Raw genomic sequence first — 19,021 nt, forward strand, 5'->3', positions numbered from 1 at the left:
AGAGATATTATTAAAAAAATTATAATTATTTTGTTTGATTTTTGCCCATTTTTGTTACACATTTTACTTTGTAAATAATTTACTATCATATAGACAAAATGTCAATAGACTTTACTTCATAATTAAATACCTGCTCCATGATATAAATTCACTTATTTATTTATATTTGCCTTAGCATCGGATGCAATTAAATAATTTAAAACGGAAAAGCGGTTTAAAGTCAAAGCTTTAAAAGCTTTTAAGTTCTAAAAACATTTAATCCTTAAGCATTTGTAGAAGTAATAGATTTATCGGTTCTGATCATTTAAAAATATATTCTATAAAAACTTCAATTCAAGCTTCCGCATTAAATCGATCGTGTTTTTTAGCACGAGTAACAGTAACAGTAATAATGAAATGTCAAAAACATGTTGTAGGAAAGGACATATTTTTTAATATTACACGAAAATATTAAATGTTTGGAAAAGGGCATTAAAAGGGTTAAAGGTAAATTAAATATTAATATTGTCTTAATTATAAATTGATGACATATTTTGATGAAATAAAAAGGTTTATACATTGGAAAAAAAGAACAGAAATTTTTCAACAAAGTCCAAGGGAAGGGAAGACTATACAATTAATCAAATCAACTCGCCAAGAATCTGCTAATAATATTATTAGACTACTTAGAAAATCCTGTTCTCTAGAGTTAGATTACATTATTTAAACCCTAATTACTTAAGAACTAGTTGTTGTTTTTTCCTATCCTATCAAATCTAAAATATACCACTATCTACCACTATGCATTAAAAATGTTGTTAGGAAGAAAATAAGAACACTTAGAAAAATTTAGCAAAAGTGGCTTCTTAATATAACATGTAATTCACGTCGCCTGAAATTTGTATATGCTTTCTAATCATATTCAAATCGATTTTTTTTTCTCTAAGTTCAGTAACCAAGATACAATAATAGTAATTTCAGAGAGCAATTTCATTGATTGTCAAGTCTACCCAAAAGTGGTTCCTTGGCAAACACTCGAAATAACGTTCTCAAAATGTTTTTGGGGGGCGATAGATTAATTCGTATGTTTGCAGAATAATTGTATACTTGGAAACACATCTTGAATATATTGGCACGAATTGGAGAAAATTAAAGAGATACAATTTTAATAGATCACCCCTTATTATTTAATATCTAAAAAGTAATTTACTTGAAAATTATAGTCATTCACAGACATCAAATTGATGCATCATCAATGCCAGAGTTTGGTAAAAAAAATTATGAAATTTTAATCAAAAATAGTTACTGTTTATATATTTATATGAATGAAAGATTCTTCTATCATGTGGGTAGTAGTAAAATTAAACCCTAGTCAAGTTTTACATATTTTAATTAAGTTTCTAGCCTAGTTATCAGAAATAAAATATGTAGGCTCGTAACATATGTGGGCAGTGTACAGAAAATGTGTCAAATTGTGTATTTCTATAAGTCAAATTAAAGTACTTAAATAAAATGAGATACAGAAAATCTTCAATAATAAAATCCGTAAGCACATAAAGAAAATTTCATCAAATTCAGATTATAGGATTCATCGTAAATCGTTTATGTCGCAACGATGGGATAAAGATATGCAATGTGAGGGTCATATATTTTTTGGGAAAACTAACATTTATAAATTTATATAGCTATTGCAAAGACATAACGCTTATTAATTAATATGTCCTATTCTCAATTTAAAAAAAATGTAGATAAAATAAAACAAAAAAAATGGTGACTTGTACGAATCTTATAAAAACAGATCAAGTTACAAGGGTAATTCTCTAATTATTAATTTTAATTTAACTTTATTTTTTATCTACTGCATATATTTTTAGTAATCAATCCTAATCTCCAAGGAAAATCTTCCATTTTTTGCCTTGTTAGACTATTCTCAATCTAACCCAAAACAAATGAGGGTCGAGGATAAACCGTTTCAATAAGGATTCGATTCTTGATTCGGTATATTTGCCAAATGTCTTTATGTAAAATCAGGACAATTTGCAATATCATTTTGTCATGACACCGATATATAGTCGAAACAATTCGGCAACCTACACAAATAAAAAATCAATTTGAACAAAATAAAGAACCATTGCAATTATAAAGAACCCATTGATGTGGATATGAAAGTGCATTGCTCTTATTATTTTAATTTAAATCAAGTAAGCAATCTAATATTTAATTTTACTATGCAAACTATTAAAAATTTCATCTACCTACATTTTCTGCATAATCATCGAGTTCTACAGAAGTCAAAGACCTAATTTCTGAATAATATTAATTTTATCTAATACTTAACAAGTTAGTCTAGCCGCCTTATTTGAATGCATATGGACGTAATAACATCCAGCTTGCACATTGCATATTAAACGTATGTTGGAATATGCAGATTTGACCATACTGTACAAACCAGGAGCCCTTAAAATATTCCAGAGAATATACAATAAAATGTAATAGATATACTAAGTAATAAATAAGCCCATAAAATAAATTTTCATTGACTAAGAGTTACAAACTATCAAGTGCCTAAATTTTGATCTACAGTATTTTTCAGTTGATCTTTCCCAATTTTCTAAATTGAAAGTGATAAAAGTAAGTATGAGTTACCACAAACTCTAAATTAATACAAATTGGAAGATACATTTCGCATAATACAAACTTGAACCCTATTTGCATACATCTAACACATTCGAGAATTGCTATATTGTTGCTCATTCATCTGTTACCAAGTACTTATTAGCATATCTCTGTAATAATTTGTTGTAGAGAACGTTGATGAATTATTTCTGACGACAGTATCATAAAACTTAATATAATGATAAATGACAATTTTTTAACACAGAAATTATTTAGAAAAATTATTAAAAGTCCACACTATCATTTTTAGCAAGTTTCCAACACAAGATGTAATGTAGAGCATACCGAAGAGAAAAATCTTTGTTATAATTACTTAAAATTTTTGGAGAAACAGACTTAAATTTGAATTTTTCTAATAAAAAATATTCTAATTTTCCTTAGTAAAAAAGACAGACACCAGGCGCAGACTGATAAAAGTTCACCTTGTTCTGATCATTCTGTCCAGAATTAAATTCTGTAATATGCTATATAACAAAACATGTTAAATATTCTTGATTAAATTTATTTTGTGCATATACTTCACATACGCAATCTTAATATTAAATTATCTCGATTAAACTCATTTGTACATTTAGTTCAACACCATCCTCCCGGCTCGAATCTGCAAATTTTCTACACGTGTATACTAATATTAGCTAATAATCTTATAACATCCAAAGTCAATGTCATGTAATTTTGTAGGAATTACACATACCGATATCCTTTAAATCCCTAGTAGCGAGCTAAGGCAATCTCACAATTAGTAAAATCAACAAGACACAACATAAATAAGTGAATCTTCTCTACTTCGTTCCATATAAATTCGTCACGAGCCCTTTTCTTGAAAGCAAACAAATGTAAACTCATGTAGGTAGCAAAAGGCAGATTCGACTTAATTTAACACATAAGCCAAATTGTGATGGATTGGTAATCCAGGAAATGCCACCGAGGTAATAGACCCATACAATTTTCACAATTTCATGAAAATACATGAAATACTTAAATTTTATTTGAATAATTTGCTGCTACTTATTAGTAATCAGCACAAGCAAGAGTACCAAATAATCAAATTTTACATTAAAGATTTTATTTCAGAATTTTACTACACAGGGTATCCCAGAACTCAACGTAAATGCAAAACGGGGTTGTAGTATTAAAAAAAATATCTCACGTTGTTTGGAACAGTTTTATTATCAATTATCATTTATATATTATCATTTCGTTTCGGATTCACTTCGAGTTCTGGAATACCCTGTATAATATATAATATATATTTTAATTTTTGTTATAGGTCTATTAACTCCCCAAGATCTGCTACTAATAAAACTAGTTGTAAGTGGCTTTTTAACTTTCCGTAGGGTAAGTTATTGTAATCGGCCAAAAATCAGAATTGAAAATTTTTGCATTTCTTAACGTTTTGAAGGTTTCTGAACATTTTGGCATACCTCAGAAAAAATGGATGTGTGTGTGTATGTATGTATGGAAACAGATTTTCGTCTACGTTTTTGGGCGCGCGGATCAACCGATTTGAATGGTTCAAAAAACATTCGATTCTTATTGATAGGGAGATGTGCTGATTAGTTTTTGGCAGAGGCAGGTCCAGCCGTTTCGGAGATACGGAGCAAAAAATGCAGAAAATAGAAACGAGTTTTTGAGAGATTGGAGCATCGGATTTGAATGATCCAAAAAACATTTAATTTGTAATGGGGAGGAGAAGTAGTGATTAGTTTTTGGCAAAGGCAGGTCCAGCGTTTTCGAAGATACAGAACTAAATGTGCAAAAAATTACAGGTTTTTAGAGAATTAAGCGTCCGATTTAAATGATTCAAAGAACTTTCTGCTTGTTTTAACAAAATAATTGCTTTTGGAAAAAAATGTATATCGAAAATAATTCAGATTTTAATTGTAATTCTGACTTAAGTTCTAATATACTTTAAACAAATATTTTAAACTTTGCAATTCAGTTTATATAATTCTTATAAATATTAGACAATGTTACGGTATTTATTTATAATAATCTATTTGAAAACATTTAATATTCCTCGAACATTTCGTTACGGTACGGGAAGTTCCAGCAATTTGCTTTAAGGCACGATGCCATGCACCCCGCTAGTTATTTTAAAATATCTTGCAAAAATTTTACAGTATGTCTGAGTAATTTACCCAACCAATACGAATTGAAATAGCATTTTTTTTTAAATTGTGGTATGAGAAGTTTCAAATTTTGATATAGCCAATATCAAATAATTTCAAAATATTTTGCAGCAGTTTTTGAAAATTCATCAAAAGGTCAAATTTAGGCTCATATACACATATACTTGTTCCAATTTTGGTGCCAAGCAATACAAAAGACTTGGATGTCGTGAAATAATTAAAAAAAACATTTTACTATTTTCTATTATTTCTCAAATTTCCAAATATTCACAAAATATTTCTATGGTAGTAGTAGCATTTATTGACTTTTGTAGAGAGATCATAAAGTGTGCACCCGTGTATAAAAGTCCAATTGGCGCCAATTGCATTTTATCGATATTTTAACAATAGAAGTTGTATCTGGCGAACAGACATTTAACTTTAGCATTATATTAGATAAATAAGTAACAAAACAGCTAAAAATATATTTTAACCATTTGTGAAAATATTTATCATAGTATAATATATTTTTGAAAAAAAGTGCACCATAAAAAATAATATGAACACTCTAATGGTCATGCATATGGATATTTCGAGCAAAACGCACCCAGAGATATTTCTATATCTCATTTTTTTTTACTGTATTTCCATTACCAAATTACAATTACAAATTTCATTCGACTATAACTACATATATCACTGTGGGGCTGTCTTGACGTCATATTACCATATTAACTGGATAACCGAAATTGTGTAATCAAATAACGTGTCAAGCAGCCGCGGTACGTTTCGCAGGACTCGTGAAACAGCATTTCTAAACATAAGGATACTTTGTAAATTATTAATGTCAGAGGCATGTTGGCCGAAAATAAAACGGATTCAGAAATCCTCCATATATGCATGGGTCCCGCGAGAGACGCCGGCGAGAAGTAGAGTCCCTAAGGTCGACTTTTGGAGCTATTTGAGCCCACGGTAGGTATATTTAAAATGCGGGTGATACCTTTTATGAAAAGTCCGAGAACTGTGATTAATATTTTATATTTATTGATAATATAGGGTGCAGAAAAATTTAAAGTGGGTGGAACTAGCATTTTGACTTGAAAGTTGCGTGAACTTCCTGTCATGATAGGAATTATATTAATTTATGAGTAATTTAGAGGTGTAACTATTTACTGTATAATGGTCCTTATAATGTTAGAATTATAATTTTTTTATAATTAAACTGTTTGTCACAGGTGTATAATATATAATTTGAAGACTATTTATCAATTTGCAAACATTAAAATTAGCACAAAAAATTTATAATTAATTATGAAGATACAGACTGATCTTCATCAGCATTTTTGCCAGTATATCAAACAGTTTTTGAATTTTTTAAATACGTTCCAATTTTATGGTAAAAACCTGGACGAAAATTTTTGCCTTTTTTGCAAATTCTAGAAAACAGGTCGTCGAATCGATGCACTAAACAGCACGAATCCTCATTGAATTTTGTCAAATGGCAAGAATATGTTTTGAATTCTTTCTGTCAGCATATAAAGTTTAAATAAATTATCAAAAAAAAATCAACAGATGTGTATTTATGTTACGTATTTATTAAAACTCTTCTTTAATAATTCAGGTTGTTGGATTATAATTTAACCCTTGTAGCTGTGGACTGTATTAAACACTGACTTGTTTGTATATTATGTATTTGTTGCAGTTCTAATTACAATCACTGATTTGTTACTAAGTTATAAGTGAAGAAGGTATATTTATTTATTATTTATTATACATGTTATTAAGCGGACTTTTCTTTTAGAAGTGAACAACTAGTTCAATTAAAACATTCCGCTACCCCCTCTACCAGGAGTAGCAACCATTCCGTGTAAAGTTTAATGCCCTGAAGGTTGTCACCTTCATGGCCAACATAATAAAACGAAAATACGTTCGGAAAAGGTGTTTTTTTCATATTTGGTCTTAAACAATTTAGAGTGACTTGAAACGTCGAGAACAAAATTAGTAAGTCGTATTTTCTGAAAAAAACTAAATTCTTCAGAAAGTTAATAATTCCTTTAAACATAATTCATTTTAATATATTCGAAAAAATAAATTATAATATAAAATTTGTTTATATTTATTACGTTTTATAAAATTATGTTAAGGAGAAATTAAACATTATTGTATTATTCCAATTAATGAAATAATCTTGAACATTTTGAAATGCACTTGCAAATAAAAATGTGAATAGAACATATCACATTCATATCGACGTACAAATGTCATATTCCTACGATACAGAATTTAATTCCCAACATAACTTTAATTGGAAACTGCAAACTTAAATTTGAATAACTTCCAAGAAAATCTCGATTGAAGCAACAGATCATAGAAAATCATTTCCATAATAACCCAAACTACATACAAAATATATTTCCAACAACCAAGTATAAAAGATACAATACTATGTTTTTTCCTCCATTCAATACAATATTATATTATTTTCATTATTATTATTATGTTGTATATCTCGCGTTATGACGCTTATAAAATAAACATAAAACCTATAAGCATCTTATAAAGTGAGAGCTTACGAGGATTCTACGTGATATTGCGTAAAGGAGGAACTATGCCATTAGAGTACATTGTAGAGAGGAAAAAATCTTGAAAAAAAAATAGTCACAAAATTTGACAAAATTCCACAAAAATTCGCTACGTGGATAAAATTTTACAACCTAATTTTTCATTGTAAAAGCGCCTTCATAACGCAAATATTTTTCGATTTTTTTTTACATTTTCTCATTTTTCCCAGCACGTGTAGTACCTTCTTAACCCTTTCCTTTACCAAGGTAGGAAGTATGTTCCGACGTTACTATTATTTCTTTGGCGTTCAGTTGACGAGATTAGCGCCCATCCGATCCAATCAAATGTACGCCCGGGGTCGTTGGAAACATATAGGGCAACTTTTCCTACCGTCGTAGGCTTTCTTCGAGACAAGACAAAATCATCACATGATGTAATAACGTGGACTTATATATAAACGAAATGTTACATAGAACTAGAAGTATTTGAAACAAGATTAGGAATTGATAGCTAAAAATAATTTGCTAAAAATAATATATAGAATCTCGTATATGCTATCCTAAAATACTCATTTGATTGCACAGTCATAATTTTATAGAGAATTAATTTTGTATTATGTTTCATAGAGCATAAAAATTAGACGAATATAGAACATCGTACCATTACCATTTAAAATTCCATAACGTGTCTTCGTACTTTTATTGCCAAACTGTAAAAAAACTGTTGTGTTGTGTACAAAATAATAGAATTTTTAAAGCCCATGAAACATTTATTGCACTTTGGAGCAAAATGTAAGCATAATTGCGATATATAAGTTATATCTTCTCAAACACGGCTCTTGCGAATTGTTATTAACAATGTGTGCCAAGTTTCATCAAATTCGGAAACTCCGCCTTTGAGAAGATACCAAGGTGCATCTGTTTAAATATTCCGTAGGCCAAATGTGCTCTCAACCTAAAACTAGACTAGTTTCAGGTTAGAAGGTGTTGATCCGTAATCGCCAATACCGGACAAGTTCAGTTGTTAAGCAGTCTCGCATATCTCAAAAACTATTGATTGTTTCAACTTTAAATTTTTGTCAAATATTTAGTGAAGTGTAGTAACAATGTATATGTCAAGTTTCATGAAAATCGAATTATGCATTTTTGAAAACATGCAGTCTGTTTCCATACTAGTATTGAGAGCGGAGCCAGCCACCCATGAACCTCGCATATCTCAAAAACTATTAAATGTTTCAATTTTAAATTTTTGTCAAATATTTAGTAAAGTGTAGTAACAATGTATGTCAAGTTTCATCAAAATCGAATTATGCATTTTTGAAAACGTACAATCTGTTTCAATATTAGTATTGAGAGCGGAGCCAGCCGCCCATCAACCTCGCATATCTCAAAAACTATTGAATGTTTCATCTTTAAATTTTTGTCAAATATTTAGTAAAGTGTAGTAACAATGTACGTCAAGTTTTATCATAATCGAATTATGCATTTTTGAAAACGTACAATCTGTTTCAATACTAGTATTGAAAACAAAGCTAGCCACCCATAAACCTCGCATTACTCAAAAACTATTGAATGTTCCAATTTTAAATTTTTGTCAAATATTTAGTAAAGTGTAGTAACAATGTATGTCAAGTTTCATCAAAATCAAATTATGCATTTTTAAAAACGTACAAACTGTTTCAATACTAGTATTGAGAGCGGAGCCAGCCACCCATGAACCTCGCATATCTCAAAAACTATTGAATGTTCCAATTTTAAATTTTTGTCACAATCTTAGTAAAGTACTCGTATAATAACAAAGTATTAAGTTTTATCACAATCGCAAACTGGGTTTTTACCATGATACCATGGTGCAACAATTTAAATATTCGGTAGGCCAAACGTGCTCTCAACCTGAAACTAGGCTAGTTTCAGGTCAGAGTGTGTTGGTCCGTAATCGCCAATACCGGACAAGTTCAGTTGTTAAGGTATGTCGCATGTCTCAAAAACTATTGAAAGAACCGATTCAACATTCTTGTCACAATCTTGGTAAAGTATAATAAATATATAACTACCCCTTTTCCATAAAATAATATATTCTCAGATTTATAAGTGCAAACTTTCTTTGATAGTTAATACGTTATCTCTGATCATTGCCAAAGATTTTGTAAGTATTTGTCATGTGTTAGCAGTCATTTGGATTGCTGTTTAGTAAAATATAAAATATATTTAATTTTTAAAATTCAGTATAGATGATATTTGCTAAAAATTGTAAAAAAGATTTGAATGGTGAACAGAAATTTAAGTTCTGAAAGCCTTTGTATTTTAAATATTTTGTGTGAAGGTTTAGAGTAGAGTTGCCCACGACAGTCGACCATTAAGTACACTTTTGCCTATTACCGCACAGAGTTTCCACCTTCATTAAATTAAAAGCAAAATATGATCAACTCTAAACCAGTGCTCTTCATTTAAATTTCCTTCTAAATTTTTCCCTCTTGCAATCAAACTTTTATCTCTCACCCCCCATTTCATATATGTAAATAAACCGTTTCGTGGGCGTATTCTCGCAAAGTGATATTTAATAGTATCAAGAGTTCAAACCTGATTACGCGAAAGATAATAACAAAGTGGAAACAGTAATGAATATCATTGTAAGAGAATCTCCGACTCATCTTCGAATTCATTACAAGACGAGCGTATCGCCTTCTGCCGGCTAAAACACTTCTGGCGTACAATTTTGTGTAACATTCGTCTCAATAAACGACCGACATCGGTTGTAAGAGATGGACTTGAATAAACAAAGGAAAAGATAAAAGATTCTAGAAAATATTGATTTAATATGCAAAAAGAAATCTTAAATCTTCTTGTGCACCTGGGGTCTACTGGACCCCAACGACAATTTTAGCGACCGCTTTTTACAAGGTTCGAGGATTCCGAGCATTTTCCAGAACTTCAATTTTTTATCAATAAAAGTATATGCTGTCGCATTGTAGATAAATTGAATTTTATTAACTTCCCGTAGGGTAAGTTATTGTAATCGTCCAAAAATCGAAATTGAAAATTTTTGCATTTCTCGTTTTGAAGGTTTCTGAACATTTTGGCATACCTCAGAAAAAATGGATGTGTGTGTATGTATGTATGGATACAATTTTCCAGTCACGTTTTCGGGCGCACGGATCAACCGATTTAAATGGTTCAAAAAACATTCGATTCCTATTGATAGGGAGATGTGCTGATTAGTTTTTGGCAAAGGTAAGTCCAGCAGTTACGGGGATAAAGAGCAAAGAGTGGAGAAAATAGAAATCGAGTTTTTTGATAGAACGGAGCATCCGATTTGAATGATCTAAAATACATTCAATTTGTAATGATTGGAAAAAGAGATGATTAGTTTTGGCAAAGGCAGGTCCAGCCATTGCAAAGATACAGAGCTAAATGTGCAAAAAATGCAGTTTTTGAGAGAACTAAGGGTCCGATTTAAATGATTCAAAGAACTTTCTGCTTGTTTTAACAAAGTAATCGATTTTGGAAAAAAAAATTGTTTCAAAATTTTTTTTGTATGTCGAAAATAATTGAGATTTTACTTTTAATTCTGACTAAAGTTCTAATATACTTTAAACAAATAATTTCAACTTTGCAATTCAGTTTATATAACTCTTATAAATAATATTTTTATAAATTATAATATTCTTATGAATATTAGACAATGTTAGAGTATTTATTTATAACAGTCTATTTGAAAGCATTTAATATTCCTCAAACATTTCGTTACGGTACGGGAAGTTCCAGCCATTTGCCTTAAGACACGATGCCACACACCCCACCAGTTTCAATTTTATTTGAAAACTTTTCAAATTTTAATACTCTGTCCTCTCTATTTTTGTCAACAAATACAAATATTTGTTTTACTCAAACTTATAAAAATCCATCTACAAAATAATTTCACCATTACTTCCAAGTATAATATCTTATAAGCAAAAATCATAAGACTTGATTAATCATTTTAAGTTCAAATTTCTAAGAAATATAGATAAAAAGTTGCAATTCAAAGTTTCCTTATTTATAAAAGTTTATTTTTATTTTTCCCTCTAGTTCAATTCTGCCCATTTCTCGAGAAATAAGCAAGATGCAAAATCTGCCACCGAAGATTCATTCGGTTCGGCTAAGGGGAGAACATGAATAACCTAAAGCGAGACCGTTTGTGGGTGTCACAACATGAGAAGAGAGCGCCAACAAATTTCGCCCAGTTTGAAAAATGAGATACAATTTTTGTGGCTACGACCATTAGAAGATAAAAATGAAATAATAGGATATGTGAATTAGTTTTAAAGGTCATTGACCATAAAAAATAAATGTATTTATATTATAGAAAAAATTGTAATATATACTTTATCTCTGCACTATCTTATTAGCCTGGTGAATTAGTAGTAGTATATTTGATTAAAATTTGGAAGAAAAAAAATTGGACAACCTTGCACAAACTCAACGAGAAAAACTGGTAAAATAACTAAACTTTATAAAAAATTTCAAGTATTTATTATCCCAGGTATTTACTTAAACCACTATGTAACTTTGCTATCAAAATTGAAAGGTTGATGACAACATGAGAAGGAGCGCCAACAAATTTCGCCCAGTTTGAAAAATGAGATACAATTTTTGTGGCTTCGACCATTAGAAGAAAAAAATGCAATAATAGAATATATGTGGATTAGTTTTAAAGGTCGTTGACCATGAAAACCATAAATGTATTTACAACATAAAAAAATGTTATATATACTTTATCCTTGCTCTATCTTATTAGCCTGGTAAATTAGTAGTAGTAGTATATTTTATTAAAATTTGGAAGAAAAAAAATTGAACAACCTTGCACAAACTCAACGAGAAAAACAGGTAAAAAAACTAAACATTATAAAAAGTTTCAAGTATTTATTATCTCAGGTATTTACCTAAACCACTATCTTACCTTTACTATCAAAATTGAAAGGTTGATTTCCATCATTTACTCTATGTACGACGGTTTTCCTGGAACGATTTTCGGTGACAAAGCGTACATATAAGGTCTTTACCACATCACAGAGTCAAATGAAACATTAAATGAAATTGTCCAGTTAATTACATTGCAGGTTAAACTGTTATGAATTTAATATATACAGAACACAGCTTGATTAGAAGCTCTAAAACAAGGGACCAAATTAGCACCAGGTCGTAGTAAAATCATAAACAAAGATAGTTATTTATTTACAATTAATTGATGAGCTAATAATATTAGCCAATATGAATTAAATTAGAAATTATGATGACCATATTGGCAATAATAAATTGTTTTGACCCAAAGTTTCAATTAGATAATAATCGTGAGGTGTTCAAATCACGCTGGGGTCACCAATGTGGTAATTTATTAAATAAATAAACTCTCGTATACATTTAAAAAAATATGTAAAAAAATCAACCATTAAATTAGTTTACAAAATTAGATGTCATGACATTCTACTGTTTTTGTCATCAAGGCTGATTTGAATCGCTACAAAATTACTAATTACCCGATAGATCGATAAATATCTTCTACATTTCCATCACGACGCAGTTGTGAGAAATATTAAAAATAGTTTCTATAAACAAAATTGGTGAACTTTCGATCAATTAAAATTAATTTAATTTCGAAACTTTATTCATTCTTCATTATAAGTAATTTTAAAAGTTGGACTAAACTTGCATAAAAATTATTGCCTTAATGTCTTGTCTGAAATATTGATCAAGTTGATGAGCTAAATAAAATTATACATATTGTTTCCATCCCTCGTAATACGCATTTTTATTTTTGGCAGTCCCTAAAAAATCGTCTTAACGGAGTTTTACTGTATATTTATATATGTTTGTATAATTTGTACCCCTTAGTTTTCCCTTGCACATCATCCCCAAAACCGTAAACCTTTTTCTATTTACCCTGGTTCCGTCTCATTATTCGAACCGCCCTACGATATGTAAGCTATTTATTTTTTCTGGTATTTCTGCCATATATTTTGTGAAGACTTTAGGACTCATTGAATGAAGTGTAGCAGAATGACGATTTCATTCTACGATCATAATGTTATGCTCATGGCAATGGTGATGATAAAGAACGAGAAGTGATATGTCATATGTCATGTGTCATATTGTATTTCAACTCTTAAAGTAAACTTTGGCAAGATTCCAGAAAGTTCCAAGCCACGATGTGGTTTATACGAGTATAATATAATCCGGGGTAATGGTGAAATTAGGAACTATAAAGACTTGTGTTAACTAACTTTGTATCATACGTAGGAGAGGAAAGAGAATCTTACTTATTTTTAGCTGTGATATTTTTGAATAGTTCCGGTTTATAATAGAAACAAATTTCTCAGAATAATCTATATTTTCAAGTGAAAAATTATATCATTACTGCTTGGCATCAGGCAGCTTGAGAGAACCTGAAACTTATGATTGGAAATACGGAAAATTACCCTACTAGAAATTCAAGGAGTTCAAGGCCACTTATAAAAATTTCAAAAAATCTGGTACAAATACTCTATTTTCTTTGTTATTTTAAAAAATGGTCATTCTGAGTATCATTTGAGTTCGAAAATGTCATTAACCTAAAGTAAGCAATATTATTTTATCCGGGGTAATGGCAAAATTAGGAACTATAAAGACTTGTGTTAACAAACTTTGTATCATACGTGGGAGAAGAAGGAAAATTGTGGAAAACACATTTCTATCTATATTTTCAAGTGAAAAAATTATATCACTACTGCTTGGCATCAGGGTGTCCGAGAGAACTTGGAACAAGATTGGAAGCCCACAGCTCGTACTACCAATTCAAGGGACGTTCAAGATCATTTATAAAAAAAAATTAACAAAATCTAGTACTAATACCCTATTTTCTTTGTTTTGCTAAAAATGGTCATTTTGGGTATCATTTCAAGTAAAAGTCATAAATTTAAAGTAAAAAAGATTACTTTAGGTAGACTATTGCATCGATGTTTATGAATGAATAAATTTTAAAACAATTTAAATTGATACATTAGATGATAATGAATTCTAAAACTCTGTACAAAAATTCCCTTGATCCATTACAAAGGTTGTTCGCCAATTGCCAATCAAAATGCTATCGCAAAATCAAGGAGCATCTCTCGATTTCCAGCGAGTCGAAGATAACTTCGTTTGTATATTTTCATTGAAATATCTTCGAATTGTTCTGCGAAATGGTTCTATGTTACATTTTCCTGTCGTGGACTGAATCTTTAGGTATTATGTCGGAGTTGTATCTTCTTAGGCATCGGTTTTTGAAGGTATGCGTCGTTGTAATATTTATGATCATGCAAAATTCATAATAACACCAGAAACGTGTACATAACTTTGTCACGCGAGGCGATGAAGCGTTGGCGTTTCTCACCTTGGAAAAAATGACGGAAAATCATCAGCCGAAACAATTAATCGGGGTTGACATTTTGGTAATGAAGGAAATTAATCAAACATGGTAAATATATAATTTTTATACATACCAAGGGTTTCTGAAGATATTTAAAAATATGTCAAATATATTGAAGAGATAACAAAATATATAAAATTTTATCATCAGACCCAAACGGTAATATAGTAGGTAGAATAATAGGTAAATTAAGATGTAATTGTGAATTGTAATGTGATGCGATTAAAAATTCATTTGAACGGAGGAAAAATAAATATCAAAGTAATCTAGCATAAAAATTTATTGAAAAAACTATATTTTCAATAAATTAATGATATTTTAACTAGTATTTTTCGTCGCTTCTCGTGCGTTTTCCATTTAACTTTGACTTCCTATGGTCTATTAATAAACATATTATAATTACAATTTACATGCTTTTGTCAATGATTATCCAATCATTGGCTTCACATAATTACCATGTACATCACGCCTAGTAATAACATCAACGAAATTTAGAAATTTGCAGAAATTTGAATAATACAATTCACAGAATCCACGGACATTAATAATAATTCTGTTAAATCGTTACATCATTATCATAAAATTCAATCAAATGGCATATCGTTCAGCAATCGATAATATACATTTTGATACAAAACTGATATCGTTTGAAGCATAGTACATATTTCTAATTCTCAAAGGATTCGCAAATATCATATCTAAAGTCAAATATTTGCATGTTTGTTGAAGACGTATTGGTATTTTTATATATCCTGGGGATAAAAGATCTATTTACTAAAAACAAGATGTTATAATTTGATTTTGAACTTAGATAAAAATAGATAGAATATATTCTTCACCACTGTATAGCAACAAATTTTAAAAATACACCAAAACTACAAAAATTTGAATAGTTGTAGACATTTGACCTAGAACTTTTTTGTGAGGCAAGTTTGAAGAGAATGGTTTGAGAATGAGCTTTAATAAAATGTATTGAGCACCTACTGAAATTTTAATTAAAATTATCACAATATTCAATGTATACTATTTTATTTACTTTTTAGGGTTAGAATTTGTTAGGACAAAATTGTTAAGTCAAGTTAAGGAAACTGAAAATATTCATTTTTCAATGTGACTTATAATTCTCTAGTAGTATGTTTATGTTGTTAATATGGACATTTTCGAATTTCCTTGCTCCCAAGTAGTCAAATGGTTCCAAATTGATAAAAAAAATTCTCTGAAAGTTTTAGGTCTTAATATTAACTTTTAGATAGTGCGCAATTCATCAAACTTCGTATGGAAATAGAATGTAAAAAAAATTGTATATATATATATATATATAAATTAACTATAATACTACAACATATGTAAAAAATAGTAGTCAATTTTTACAAAAAACTTGTTAATTTTAATAATAAAATAGAAGCAGCTATCAACAAATAGTTATCCTTTTTATTGCCAACCAATTTAGGTCAATGCACTTTGCATAGACTGCTAAAAAAATTAAAAAACTCAAATTTGTGGGTAAAAATTTAAATTACATCGTTGTAACGCAAGTTTTATTGAAATAATTAAAAAATCAATATGGAATTGTAATCTCCTGACTTTTAATTTTCAGTCTTCTACCCCCGTCGCCAATTCATCAGCGGATTATGGAAAATTCCCGAGCATGACTTATGATGGTCCACCGAGTCGTTAACCCCACATGTGTCTTAAATATATGTCAATTTAACCCTGCGGTAACAAGGCCTCGGTCAAAAAGCCGCCCCTCACCCTGAACAAGAGCACTTAGTCCAAGTGACGAGCAAATGCCCTTAAACGGACTCGGCTATTAAAAGCAAAAACATGAAAATGTGTTTTGCACAAAAGTTTTTAACTACACCCGTCACGCCCGTTTTCGTATCACTAAAGCTGAAGATAATTCCACGAGGAGGAATGAAAATTCGGGGAAAAAAATATTTTATGCAATTTTCCAAGAGCAGGATAACTGACCTAGAATATTATGTAATATGTGAGGTACAGATTGAAATAATGATCTATACAAAAATTAATTTGTTCGCATTTGAATTATACCTGAATCAGTTTTTTGCTAATAAAAAAAAAGCTTTTTGAAAGTGTAATGGAGATGCTCGAAAAAACCATTGATCAAAATGAACAATTCATTGTAAAATAAAGTTTTCTAAAAAAATCCGCAATTACTTAGTTGCCAAGTAAATTTTATAAAAAACAAATCACAAACACACCGAGCAGTTTAATAAATTCAGTATAAATACTTTGATTTAAATAATATGCACGATAACCAACTCAATTAATATTTTATAATTTTATAAGTGCTTACTTTTATCATTTTTTTAATATATTAAATTATTTCTCAGTGATCTCATTTTAGTTACTATTTTGTTCATGTTATTTTAACTTATTTAGTTAATTTTAGCTTATTTGCAGACAGGTTTGCAGTTTCAAGTTTCCTGTTTATCTTACAGATTTTGTTAGAAGTATAAACTCTTAGTCATCGTACAAAGTTATTCAGAAAGTATTTGTCAAACTGTTAATTAGTATCCCTTTGATGATTTATTTGGAAAATTGACTAATATATAATGTTTATATCTATATATATATACACATAATTCGTCGAATATAAAAATAAAATACATAACGAAAAAGTGCTCTAAGCTTTTTTGATAATTTTGTATTTATTAACTTTATATTCTAAATACTTCCTTCTGCTAAATGATGACACTAATCTGATATCATAACTAACAAAGATAAATTATATTTTATTTTTACTTTTTTATTCCAAGAATTGACTGCTAAAATTGATATCAAAAGCTATATTTTTTAGTAATAATTGTTTAAAAAAATGTTGGTCACAAAGGGTTTGTTTTACTATTTTGTATCTATTTTGGCAACAAAGCAAATATTTTTTAAATTGAAAAATAACGAAAAACGACATGTGAGCTTTTGTATCATCACCGAGGAGATCAAGTGGAAACCAATAGAAAATTGCCTATATACGACAATAACACTACTGACAGGGTTGAAACTACCCCTTGGGGAAAAATATGAAAAATGACATATATGAAACAATATTCAAAAGTAATAACTGATATAAAATGTACTATAGATAGTCCACAACTGTTTGTTATTATAAAAACTTACTAAAATTTTATAGAATGTATTGATATTACTTTTTAGTGAAATTAAAAAACTATTTTATTATGAAATAAGATTTCATTAGGTCAATCAAAATTTAGTAAGTAAAATATTTTTTTCGTTAAAAATATTGTTGAATAAAATAATTGCATAAATAATATTAAACTGAATTCTATTGAAGTAAGCCAAAATATTATTGAAATTTTTGCTTTATTTTAGTATTAATATTATTTAAATATTTACATTACTACTTAATTTTATTTCAAAATTTACGTTTGGGAAAATGTGTATTATTTTTTACTTGGCCCTGTTTTTCCTTTTGTGAAAAGTCAATTGGTTTGTGAAAAAACTGGTGTTAGGACAAGTGGCATGACTTTCTGTAGTGTTTCACTACATGTATTATATTTTCTCATCATATATATATATATGACATGTGGATTTTTTTTATCCGGCTTATATAGTTCCAACATTTCAATTGCTTTATAAAATATAAATACGACTTTATAAAAATAATTTTTGGTAAATATTTGATTTTCGTAACAAAAGCATTTCCCTATATTCAACTTTCCTTTATATCCAGCATGCACCCGTCAGGAAGGCTAATGAAAACATCGGACTTGCATTTGCATGGAAATTTTTCATTTATCTTTTTCCAGCGACACATGACAAACAATTTTCATAGCGAGTTTGCTATATTTTCCGACTGAGTAATATGTCATTTTATTGCTCGGAAAAGTTTAAAAATAAGTTATCTCGATTGTTTGATAACTTTCTTACGCTTCTTCAGCTTTTCAGCCGCCTTCATTCTTGCATAATGGCTCGAGTGATAATTTTCCGCGGAAAATTGTAGCAGAATATGGATGGATGAAGTCGGAAAATTGTCAAAGTTGGTAGTAAGGTAAATATTAAAATAATTTAAGATGTTAGAACTATAGCAAGTATCTTATATCGTATATTGAGGTAATATCTCTCATTGTCACAGAAAACCTTGTACTTTTCATTATCCCATATGACCTTTACTACCATCCTTTATTTTTCTTTGTCTTTGTTAACAAGGACAAACGTTAGTTTTTCCAGTTTTTGCGCCCTCCAACAGCTCATAAAATATTAGGATTCTTCCGACCACACAACTTTTGAAA

The 19,021-nt window shown here is 29.4% G+C and overlaps 1 protein-coding gene across 2 annotated transcripts in view; it reads left to right on the plus strand.

The window, feature by feature from the left end:
• Positions 1-19,021, plus strand: part of LOC113383358 (transcription factor AP-2-epsilon) — a 540,995-nt gene that overhangs the window by 457,642 nt on the left and 64,332 nt on the right. The gene's annotated exons all lie outside the window — the stretch shown is intronic.

Source organism: Ctenocephalides felis, unplaced genomic scaffold (assembly GCF_003426905.1).
Source record: "Ctenocephalides felis isolate EL2017-DRISC unplaced genomic scaffold, ASM342690v1 CF-g0.4_SCAFFOLD_03570, whole genome shotgun sequence".
Lineage (NCBI taxonomy): Eukaryota > Metazoa > Arthropoda > Insecta > Siphonaptera > Pulicidae > Ctenocephalides > Ctenocephalides felis.